Genomic DNA, 11,668 nt, shown 5'->3' with positions numbered 1-11,668 from the left:
CCATATGCCCATTATTTTCCATTTTGTAACTCTGTAAGTATGTGTGTGCATATAAAAAAATATGGAAGGACTTAGAATAATTTTTCTAGAGTCTTTCTTTTTGTATTGTCTAATTTTTCTCTGACTTAAAAAAGTTCTTTTTAAAAATTTTTTCTAATGTTTATTTATTTTTGAGAGAGACAGACAGACAGACAGAACACCAGTGTGGGAGGAGCAGAGAGAGAGGGAGACACAGAATCTGAAGCAGGCTCCAGGCTCTGAGCTGTCAGCACAGAGCCTGACACAGGGCTTGAACCCACAAACCGTGAGGTCATGACCTGAGCTGAAGTTGGACACTAAACCAACTGAGCCACTTAGGTGCCTGTAAAGAAGTTCTTTCTTAAAAAAGATATTAAGAGTAGCCAACCACCTCAGAGAGAATTATGAATGCATAATTAAGTAAGGTGATTGAAAATAAGGCACCCATATAGGGCTGCTCACAGAGCATGCTCTTCTAAAATACTCTTCTCTATCTTCTATAATAGCTGCCTGACTTTCAGTGGGCCTATAGCTTCAAAACACTCGCAAAATTGTGCCAGTATGTGTTCCATCATCCTTAATTATTTGTGCCAACCGATGGGAGCTGAAATATGGAAAACATCACAAAGATAATCCTAAATTAATTTGGATTTGGGTTTGGAATATGACCAGACACATGTGCTTAGACATGAATGTATTTACCCCCCACTAAACCTCAGACCTGGTCCTCACCACTTCTTGGCCTGGCTCCCACATGCAGCACTGGGGAGGTCTCCAGGAACCAAAGAAATTCTGAGAATGATTGTTTGGTGATGGAGATGTGGCTCTGAATTATGGATATGGATAGGTATAAATGTTAAAACACCCACATATAATCATCCACATATTTATAGTCCACCTACAGTAGTTATTTTTCCATATTTCTTTGATTAAAAGAGTTTTATTTGTGTAGAACCCTCTAGATTTGATGAAAGTGGTGACTGAAGTAGTGGAAAGAGAAGATGCTTGGCAAGCCTGGCTAATCTAAGGGAGCCTGTGCAAAATGAAAATGTGGGGTCTGTTGTTCTAAAAGTATGAAGCATTTCAAGATGGTGACAACAGAGCAAACCAAGAATGGGACCCTTCTAAGCACAGAGCCTGGTATGAATGTACATAGAGCTGAGTCTTGGAGTCAGGTAGACATGAAATCAAATTCTAAGGTTTTTCATTTATAAGTTGAGTGAGTATCTTCAGAAAGTTACTTAAACTTTTAAAGCTTTACTTTTCTCATCTGTCAAATCAGAGTAATGAGAGTACAGCATCGTTCCCAAGATTGTTGTGATAATTAAGAGAGACCATTACATATATACAACATTATTCCTACACTGAGTGCATGGCCTAGTGCCTGGCTTGTGGAACTCTGTCTTCTCCATCATGTGTACTGCAGCAAGAATTCATATGCTAAATGTAAGCTTGAGGGTCTCTCCCCAACTTAAAGTTATTTTTGGTTACCCACTATCTATAAAACAAAATTAAAATGTACATTATGGCACGTGAAGACCTTTACTACCAGGCTTTATGCACTTCTCTGGATATGCCACCTGTCACTGTCTCATGTATTAAGGTCTAAAATACAATTTGTGAGGGCACCTGGGTGGCATAGTTGGTTCAGTAACCAATTCTTGATTTTGGCTCAGATCATGATCCCACGGTTTGTGAGTTTGAGCTCCATGTCAGGCTCTGTAATGACAGTGTGGAGCCTGCCTGGGATTCTCTCTCTCCCTCTCTCTCCACCCCTCCCCCACTCATGCTCACTCGCTCTCTCTCTCTCTCTCAAAATAAGTAAGTAAATAAAAACTTTAATATATAATTTGTGAATATTTTCACATTTCCTTAAGAATCAATAATTATAATAGGTGTAAGTGGACATATGTTAAAAATAAGACAACAGGCCATAAAGGCTTAAGCTAAACCTTACATCACCAAAGGTGAGTCCTAATTAGGTTCAGTTCTCCCAGAAATGTAATCTTAAACCAGTCAGGCAGGATTCGCCTGATCAGCACTAGTTAGGTAATCTGGCTAACAGACCCCTGCCATCCCTTCATAGAAAGCCACTTTGCAATAACCAACCATCTTTTGGCCTAGTCTGACTTCCTTGGTCCTGACCCCTCTGCTGAGTCTTTCATTTTGTACAGCTCGTAGGAGCTTCTTTTTACCTGCTAGCTGGAATGCTGCCCGATTTGAATCAATTTTTGTTCAAATAAACTCTTAACATGTTTAATATGCCTCAGTTTATCTGATTATATTATCATATAATAAATGTTTCTTTGTGCCAGATCCTGGGTTAAATATTCTGTTGCAGGGACCACTAATTTTCCACTCCCGATGTTTTTTTCCCATGAGAGGAAGCTCCATGAGCTGTAACACACACAAATGGATACCTTCCACCCACCCCCAGGGGAGGAGTGATTTATTTCATTGGGGAGCTTGGAAGAAACTGGGTATTTATAATCCAGCCTCTTCTTCTCTCTGTAGCAAATCTCACAGAGAACATGTGTTCTCAGTTGATCTCAGGCACGCTTTAATTTAAGCTTAGTAGCAAATACCCTTTCCCAGTAGGAGATCTGTTGTATAGGCCTGCTTGTGACCCGGTTGGTCAGTCTGTTCATTTCTGGTGGTTGGTGTCAGGAAGCCCATGTTCGCCAGTGTCAGCTTTTCCTATGATAATGTCTTTTGTCTGCCCTACTCTAGTCTATTTGTTAATTGGTTCAGAACTTGGGTGGGGAAAATGAGTACTTTCTATCGAAGCTACACAAACACCTTAGTACCATCTACATCCATTAGCTCCTTTAAACTTCATAGTTACTATAAGAGATAGGCATTTTTGTCACCCAATTTTTACAGACAAAGTGAGAATTAGCAATCAACGAAGTGGCACTGTCAAGATCTGAACTAGGTCTATCTGATGCCAAAAATCATGTCCTTAAATTTTCCCTTTTTTTTCTTTTTGCACGACAGTTTAATAATAAACAATAAGAACATTCAGATTTGAGGTTGATGTTGAAAAGAAAGCTAACGTAGTATTGTATCCGGTATACTTATATTCTGTTTGGCAGAGAAGAAAGCCAAGCTAAACTTAAATTCAGCAAATGCTGAGTTTTATTTTAAGAAGAGCAAGCTGCAACCATAATAAAGCACTGTATTTACAGCTAACAGCAATACCCATGTTACTCTATAGGTCTTACACTACAATTTAAAACTACGTTTCAGGATTTATAAGGTCTGAAACATAAACAGTAAGGGTATGTTTTTGGACATTGCTCATTAACAACCATAAAACTAAGGATTTTGTGTCGAATTGTTTTGTCTATTCTTTTTCAAAACATGTGCAAGACATCTCTGCTGGGGAACTTATTCTGATTTGAACATCTGCCTATTTTCAACATCTGAGGAACTCCTTCACACCCCACCTATCTCTGGGAAGGTTCAACTCCCTACTCATTTGGTAGAAAGGGGGAAATTTAGAACATTTGAAGTATCAGACTGCCAATTTATGATCAGCTGAAGAATGACTCTGCCTAACCCGGGTCCTTCAGGCTGGTACACAAATGAGTCATCCAAAATTCACTAATATTTCAATTATTTATGCTGATGGCAGTTGTGCTAATGAGAAAGACAACAAAAGCATGCAGTGCCCAAGAAGTAGTAGATCTGGCAAATTTCATGTGTTCATTTATATTCATAGTCTAACCCCTTCTCATATGTTCCTAGTTATTATGTTCCAGAAGAATTCCTACCAAGACCCCATCCAGTGTCCCCTCTCTCGTGGTCCTAGGAATGTGAACACTGTGCAGTATTTTCTTCTTTATTATGTCTGTATCCCTCCATATGTTGCTGATCAAGATGTATTTTTCCCTTTGTCATTTGTATCTAATCCTACCGATTCACTGCATTATCTTTCTACAAAGAAAGCAATACATATAGAAGACTCCCAAGCATTTAACCAATTTTAAAATGTAGATCTTTCTACATTTCCCATATACATTCCCTGACCTGCCATGTCTCCCTTTTCAAATACAGTGCTTGCCACTCTTGATGGTGTCTTTAACATTTTATCCAAAATCTCAACTGGAAATGCAAAGAAGACAGAAGGTGAAAGAATGTAATTTGTAATCTTTGTATCTTTCAGTATTTATCAAATATACTTTTTTTATATATATAACCACTTTTGTAAAAGTTCAAAACATGCCTAACGGCCAGTGTTTGTTCACTCTTTTATAGGCCCAGTGACTAATGGAAAACCTAGAGAATCCTGGCTTGGAAAAAGCAATCAGTAGGGTTAGTTTGATGCTACTTACTCTTGGAGAAATCATGTTTTCTTTAAGAGAGGTTGACTGATGGAAACCCAGAAGAGGTTCTAGAGAACAGTTGTAGACTCAAAACATGGGTGTTAGTCTGCATGGGCGTAGCACCTTGTTTACAAAATGGCTTCACCTTATTGCCTCACTGATAGTCATATAACCTAGTAACATAGAGAGAATTTTGTCCATCTTTTAAGGAATGATAACATGAGGCACAGAGAGGTAAATGACTATAAAAAGAATAGGTGATCAAATAAGTTTCAAGTTGTAAACTTTGAATCCAAATTCTACTCAATAACCTGATGGTAAAAAGGACTTCCCATTCTCAAATTTCCTCAAATGCATAATGTAAAGAATTTGGGAGCATGGCACCAACTTGATTTGTCTTGTTGCATAGAAGGCTATCTAGGGGCACCTGGTTTGTTCAGTTGGTAGGGTGCTGGACTCTTGATTTCAGCTTGGGTCATGATCTCATGGTTCGTGGGATTGAGTCCCACGTCGGGCTCTGTGCTAGCAGCATGGAGACCGTTTGTGATTCTCTCTCTCCCTCCCTCTCTCTCTCTGCCCTTACCTGCTCACACTCACTCTCTCTTAGAATAAAAAGATAGACATTAAAAATATGTTTAAAAAAAAAAGAGGGATATCCAACTTGGGGTTGAGAATTCCACATCAAGGTCTACAGGCCTTTTCCTTCCTTCCCTTTCTGCCTTTCCTGCCCAGTAGTCTTTAGTCTACACTCAATCTGCTGCCAACAGCACTCCTTACCTCTCTGTTTTAGGCAGGCAGTTCTAAATAGTTGTTGGTGGTTACCATGGTAACAGACACTTAAGTTTCAGCTTCAAATACCCCTTTTAATGAGGCAAATTTGAGAATATTCATGATAAGTTACCAGACCACAAACTTAACTGTGGGAAGTTTTGTTTTTGGAAAACCTAATAAGAAGAAAGCAGAAAGAATGAACAGCAAGGGCAATAGAGAAAATGGGGCCAGACTTGGAGGGGTGAATGGAAGAAATGCCAGCTCTGCTTACCACAAGCCAAATCCAAATCAATTCACACCAGAGCTTTAAATTATAGATGGTCATTGAAGGGCTATAACTAGATGGAGCCAAGATTCCTTGGGAGGAAGAATGGTAGAGTGAGGGGTGGAGAGGGCAAGCATTGAGTGTGTCCTCCAGAAGGCTGTGCATTTTAAAGAGCTTCCGTTTTCTATTTTATTGCTGACTGTGATGGCCAAATGTAAGCAACAATCTTCCTTTTGTTTCTCCATGTCTCCATTTATGAAACCAAGAAACACTGCAATCTGGAGAGAACGCAATTGACTAGAATGTAAAATTTGGCATAAGTGAATTTTGTAGCAACATAGGTTATCCACAAACCCCAAAGACATAGCAGTCCTGATAATGTTCCAGGATTCTGTTCTTAATCTCCTGTCTGTTCTACCCACTAAAATTTCACAGAAAAATACAAAGACTTACAATACATTGCTAAATGCTTACATGGAAAGGAACATAATTACCCAAAGGAAAACGTGTCAATGATCCTTGTTATTATTTAATATAAAAGTATGCCTCATCTAGATAAGGTAGTTTAATTTTATACCTGGTCAAAGGAAGACAAGCAGATAGCCTAAAAGAGCTTTTACAGACACTTTAAGTTTCTGGCCAGGTTCCTTAGGTCCCTACAGGAATGTCTTACTCTTGCTGCTCACAGAAAGCACCAGGGAACAGATGCATTACAGTTTGTGACAGGAGAACAGCCTGTGGATTCCGCCTACTCCCTCCAGTCCATCTGGGAGGTGGGTGAGACAGGGAGCCCACAGAGAGGGGGGCTCTCGTGGGAATCCCTTTGGGGTGTCATGGCTATTGGTGCTTTATTTTCAGTAGATGGCACTGTGTCTATTGAGATAAGCAAAAGGGGAATCTAGATGGGAAATCTAATTATTTCTGGAGAAAGCACACTGCATGTAAGAATGCATTTTTTTTTCTATTTAGTAACATGATAACACAAATACTACTCAGTATTCATGTTAGCACCCTCTTTGGAGCTTAAGGAACTTTGTGATTTATTATTCTGGCTCAGATGCAGGGTTGTAGCAGAGCTCAGGGCCATTCTATGAGGGATATAGTTGGGATAAGAATAAATCACACTGAATGTTCACTCATTTGATCACCCAAACACACATATCAGTACCTGTACTCCATCTGTGCCCTGGGTCCCCACCCTTTACCCCTAAAAGGAAATTCTGACATCTCAGTTTCTACCCAGCACACAGGAATCCTCACACCCCCAGAGTCAAGGCAACCAGAACAGTTTCTTACACACTGGTGGTCCTGTGTGGCAGATACCATTACTTACCCATTAGCCATTTTCCTTTATAATACACACTCAATTATTTTTTCTCTTCTGAGTGCTTTCAGAAAAGTAGACCCCAGCACCAGAAGACAAATCAAGTTTATTTTAAGCCAGTTATGGTTTTTAATTTTTTAATTTTTAATTTAATTTTTTTAGAGAGAGTGAGAGAGATAGCATGAGTGCAGGGAGAAGGGCAGAGGGAGAAAGAGAGAATCTTAAGCAGGCTCCACGTTCAGCATGGAGCCCAATGAGGGACTTGATCCCACAACCCTGGGATGATGACCTGAGCCAAAATCAAGAGTTGGACACTCAACTGACTGAGCAACCCAGAAGCTCCAGCCAGTTATGGTCTTTTATATGGGAAGAGAATCTTAAGTTTGCTTCTTAGAAAATAAACTCTAAACACAGTATGGAGGATGAAATAGAAGAAAGAAGGCTCTGTGATCCAGGCAATGTGCTATGCACTTAATAGAATACTCTCTTTTATTCTTTACAATAATCTTAAGACAGGTACTATGCTACCTATTTCACAAATGTGAAACTGAAGCTCAGAAAGTATAAATAATCTACATAAAATCACCCTTGGAATTGACGGGGCATTATGAGATTCTAACCATTAGAAGAGAAATCTGCTATGTGCCTTACAGGAAAGGAAGATGCAAGGAAAAACCTCCTATTTCTGTCCGGGGACATTACCTTCTGAATATAATCCCTAGGACTCCCTCAGTCATCTTGAGACAATCACAGGAGCCAACCTAAGAGAATGAGACAAAACTCTGAGGATGACAGGGCAAAATGCTGTGCAAGAACCTGGGACCTCGATAATGCCATTGAGCTATTGAATTCACCAACCCTCAAACTTCAGATTTATATTTCAACCACTTTGAAATATATGTTCTGTTACTTGTGGCCCAAAATATAATATCCTAACTAATACAACCTAAGATCCTAGCCATAGATGATTAGAAAAGGATTAGCGCTTGAGCTGAAAGCAGCCATCCATATGGTGAATGCCAAGGAGTCAGGATAGGAGAGTCCACAAGCAGAGTCTCTATAATGGATCATGTCTGATGAGACTAATCAGATCTTTTCTGGAGGAGTCTGAAAAAGATAATGTTTTCTCTCATCTGCTCAGGAACATTTCTCCATAAGTTACCCCATCTCTTTTCTGTATCTTCAATGTTTTCTGTGGAAAGGATCTCTTTACTGGGTCACTGGGGAACCATAGTTCTAAGTTATTTTCTTTTGTTGTGTAGGTATATTAGTGTTGCTGCTGTGGCGTGGGGATGCACCTTCTTAAATACCATTTAAATTTCTCATATAAAAAGCTAATAACACCTTTGTAAAATTCAGGCCTTCTTATATATATCACTCTAAATAGCTTTTACTCTTTCATAATCAACTTATTAAAATAGTTGTCTCCAGTTTCTGTCCTTTGTCACTCTTCAATCCATGGCAATTTACACCTGCAAAACCTCAACAGGACATTGTCTCTTATAAAGATTAAAACATAGTAATAAAATAAATTATCAATTGCTAAGTAACAAGCTGCCCCAAATTTAATCATTTTAAACAGCAGCCATACTTATTATCCTTCATGATTCTGTGCGTTGACTAAGCTTGAGCGGATACTTTTTTCCTGCATGGCTTTGGCTGGAGCTGTGGTCATCTGGAAGCTTGACTGGACTAGAACATCCACTATGTCTCATTCACATGGCTGGCAGGTGGTGTTGACTCTTGGTTGGGAGCTTAGCTGGAAGTGACTCCTTTTCATGGCTCTTCCATATGTGGGCTTCCCACAGCATGAAAGCTAAGCTTGAGGAGGGAATGTTTTAAGTTTGTGAAAGCAGAAGCTCTCCAGTCGCAGATGTTAAACAACCTCACTTGTGCCACATTTTATTGGTCAATATAAGCTCTATACAGTCCAGATTCAAGAGAAGGGAAAATGATTTTATCTCTTGATGGGAGGAATAGCAAAGAATTTGCAGATCTCTTTGATACGCTACTGTAATTAATGGCTTTCCTTATTGCTAACTCCAATAAAAACGATACGGTCCTTAGTTTAGGTGACATCTCAATTCTTGAAATATTCTCTTCTTTCAACTTCCATGACAACACACTCTTCTTGTTTTCTGGCTACTTCTAGAGCTATTCTCATTTTCTTGTGATGAATCCTCAAACTCAAAACATCACTATTCCTTAGGTTTCAACCTTTGGTCCTTTCCTATCATCACTTCATACACTCTCATTGGACAGTCTAATAAACTCTCAAGACTTTCATTACTATCTGCATATTAATCACTTTCAAATATTTACTCACAGCTCCTATCGCTCACTTAAGTTTCAAACCTAGATACCCCATCTTTAGCAAACTCTCCTATTTTCATTTATCCTACTAGCATCACAAATTTAAAAAGTCTAAAATTGAACTCATTGTATTTTTCCCCAAAGCTCCTATTTCAATGTTATCCTTATCTGTGAATAGCACCATAATTCTCTCAGAGAATTAGTCATTTTGTCTCTCTTTTTACTCAACTATACATCCAGTTGCCAAGGCTAGTTGATATTATCTTCTAAATATCTTTCAAATTTGTTAAGTTGCCTACATTTCTTCTCCAATAAACTAGTGCTGAATCTAGATCAGACCTCTTTCATCTTTTACCTGATTTACTTCAGCATTTTCTAACTGGTCTTCTCACCTCCAGACTGGTCTCCTTTTTGGTTCATTTTTCACACTGAAATCAGAGTAGTTTTTAATGCCAATATTAGATCATGTTATGCCCAATTTGGCAGCATATATACTGAAATTGGAACAATACAAACAAGACTAGTATGGCCCCTGTGCAAGTATAACTTATACATGTATAAAGTATTCCTTATATTTTCTGTGTTGATAGGCACACAGTCTATAAAGATGCAATTTACTGCACAAATGAGGGGAGAGGTTGAACTCATATCAGAGCAAAGTTTTGCATACTATTACAATGAAATTGGTATTAATCTAAACTAGATTGTTATGAATTAAGATAATTGAACCCTCATAGACACCACTAAGAAAACAACTCAAAAAATATAGTAAGAGAAATAATGACATTAAAATAGTCCCCTAGAAAAAATTCTTTTAAAACAAAAGTCGTCAGTTATGGAGGAAGTATAAAAAAATACATTTAGAACACAAATAGAAAAATGGCAAGCATAAACTTGACTTTATGAGTAATTTCATTATATTAATAGGGATTGAATTAAAGGGGAGAGATTTTCAGGATAGCTTAAAACAAAACAAAACAAAAAACCCAAAACCCAACTATATGCTGTCTATTAGAGACACACTTTTATTCAAAGACACAAAGAAGTTGAAAATAAAAGTATGAGAAAAGATATCCTAGGTAAACAATAACTGAAACAGACCTAGAATGGCTATATGAATATCAGACAAAGTAGACTTTAAGACAAGAATTATTTCTAGAGCCTAAGAAACACATTTGATAATAACAGAATTAACTCATCAAGAAGATATAATACCCATAAACATATACACACCAAATTTATGAAGCAAAAGCTATCATAATTGAAGAGAAAATGGTCAATTCAACAATAGTCAGAATTTGGGGCGCCTGGGTGGCTCAGTCAGTTAAGGGTCCGACTTCAGCTCAGGTCATGATCTCGCGGTCCATGAGTTCGAGCCCTGCGTCGGGCTCTGTGCTGACACCTCAGAGCCTGGAGCTTGTTTCAGATTCTGTGTCTCCCTTTCTCTCTGACCCTACCCCATTCATGCTCTGTCTCTCTCTGTCTCAAAAATAAATAAATGTTAAAAAAAAATTAAAAAAAAAACAATAGTCAGAATTATCAATATCTCACTTTCAATAATGGCAGAACAACTAAACAAAAAATCATCAAGCAAATAGAAGACTTGAACAACACTATAATTCAACTAACAAACAGACCTATAGAGCCTTCCATTCAACAACTGCAGAATACATATTCTCAAATAAATGTGAAACATTTACCAAGGTAGAACGTATGTTAGGCCATAAAACAAGTGTCAATAAATTTTAAAAGACTGAAATCATGTGACGTATGCTCTCCAATCACAATGAATGAAACTAGAAATTAAAAACAGAAGGAAGTTAAACAAATTTACAAATGGAAGTTAAACACAATCATAAATAATCACAGGGCCAAAAAAGAAATCACAAAGGAAGTTAGAAAATACTTTGAGGAAAACACAACATATCAAATCTTAGGGATACAGTGAAAACAGTATGTAGAGGGAAATTTATAACTGTAATTGCCTATCTTAAAAAAGAAAAAAAAAATCTAAAATCAGTAACAACATTCCACCTTAAGGAACTAGAACAACAAAAGCAAACTAAATCCAAAGCAAGCAGAGGGAGGTAAATAATATAGGTTGGACTAAAAATAAATGAAATAGAGAATTGGGGCACGTAGGTGGCTCAGTCGGCTAAGCATCTGACTTCAGTGCAGGTCATGATGTCATGGTTCCTGGGTTAGAGCCTCTCATTGAACTCCATGCTGACAGCACGGAACCTGAAGCCTGCTTCGGATTCTGTGTCTCCCTCTCTCTGCCCCTCCCTCACTGGCTCTCTGTCTCTCTCTCCCAAAAGTAAATAAACAAAAAAATATTTTTAATGAAATAGAGAATAGAGAAAATCAACAAAAGTTGCTTTATTGAAAAGATTAACAAAATGACCAACCTTTAGCTAGCTTAATCAAGCAAAAAGAGAGATAAGACTGGGATGCCTGGGTGGCTCAGTCAGTTAAGCATCTGACTTCGGCTCAGGTCATGATCCCTCGGTCTGATGGTTCAAGCCCATGTCAAGCCCTGTGCTGACATCTCAGAGCCTGGAGTTTGCTTTGGATTCTGTGTCTCACTCTCTCCCTCTCTGCCCCCCTCCCCCCGTTCACTCTCTGTCTCTCTCTGTCTCTGTCTGTCTC

At 38.4% G+C, this 11,668-nt stretch overlaps 1 non-coding gene across 1 annotated transcript; it reads left to right on the top strand.

The window, feature by feature from the left end:
- The first annotated feature begins 9,489 nt into the window (after positions 1-9,489).
- Positions 9,490-9,596, top strand: LOC123600178. The gene has a single exon (XR_006713552.1). It is a non-coding gene; the product is annotated as a U6 spliceosomal RNA (small nuclear RNA).
- The last annotated feature ends 2,072 nt before the right edge of the window (positions 9,597-11,668 follow it).

This window comes from Leopardus geoffroyi, chromosome C1, assembly GCF_018350155.1.
Source record: "Leopardus geoffroyi isolate Oge1 chromosome C1, O.geoffroyi_Oge1_pat1.0, whole genome shotgun sequence".
In the NCBI taxonomy this organism is placed as follows: Eukaryota; Metazoa; Chordata; class Mammalia; order Carnivora; family Felidae; genus Leopardus; species Leopardus geoffroyi.
Note: the sequence above shows the minus strand (reverse complement) of the source record. Positions and strands in the feature narration are given on the sequence as shown.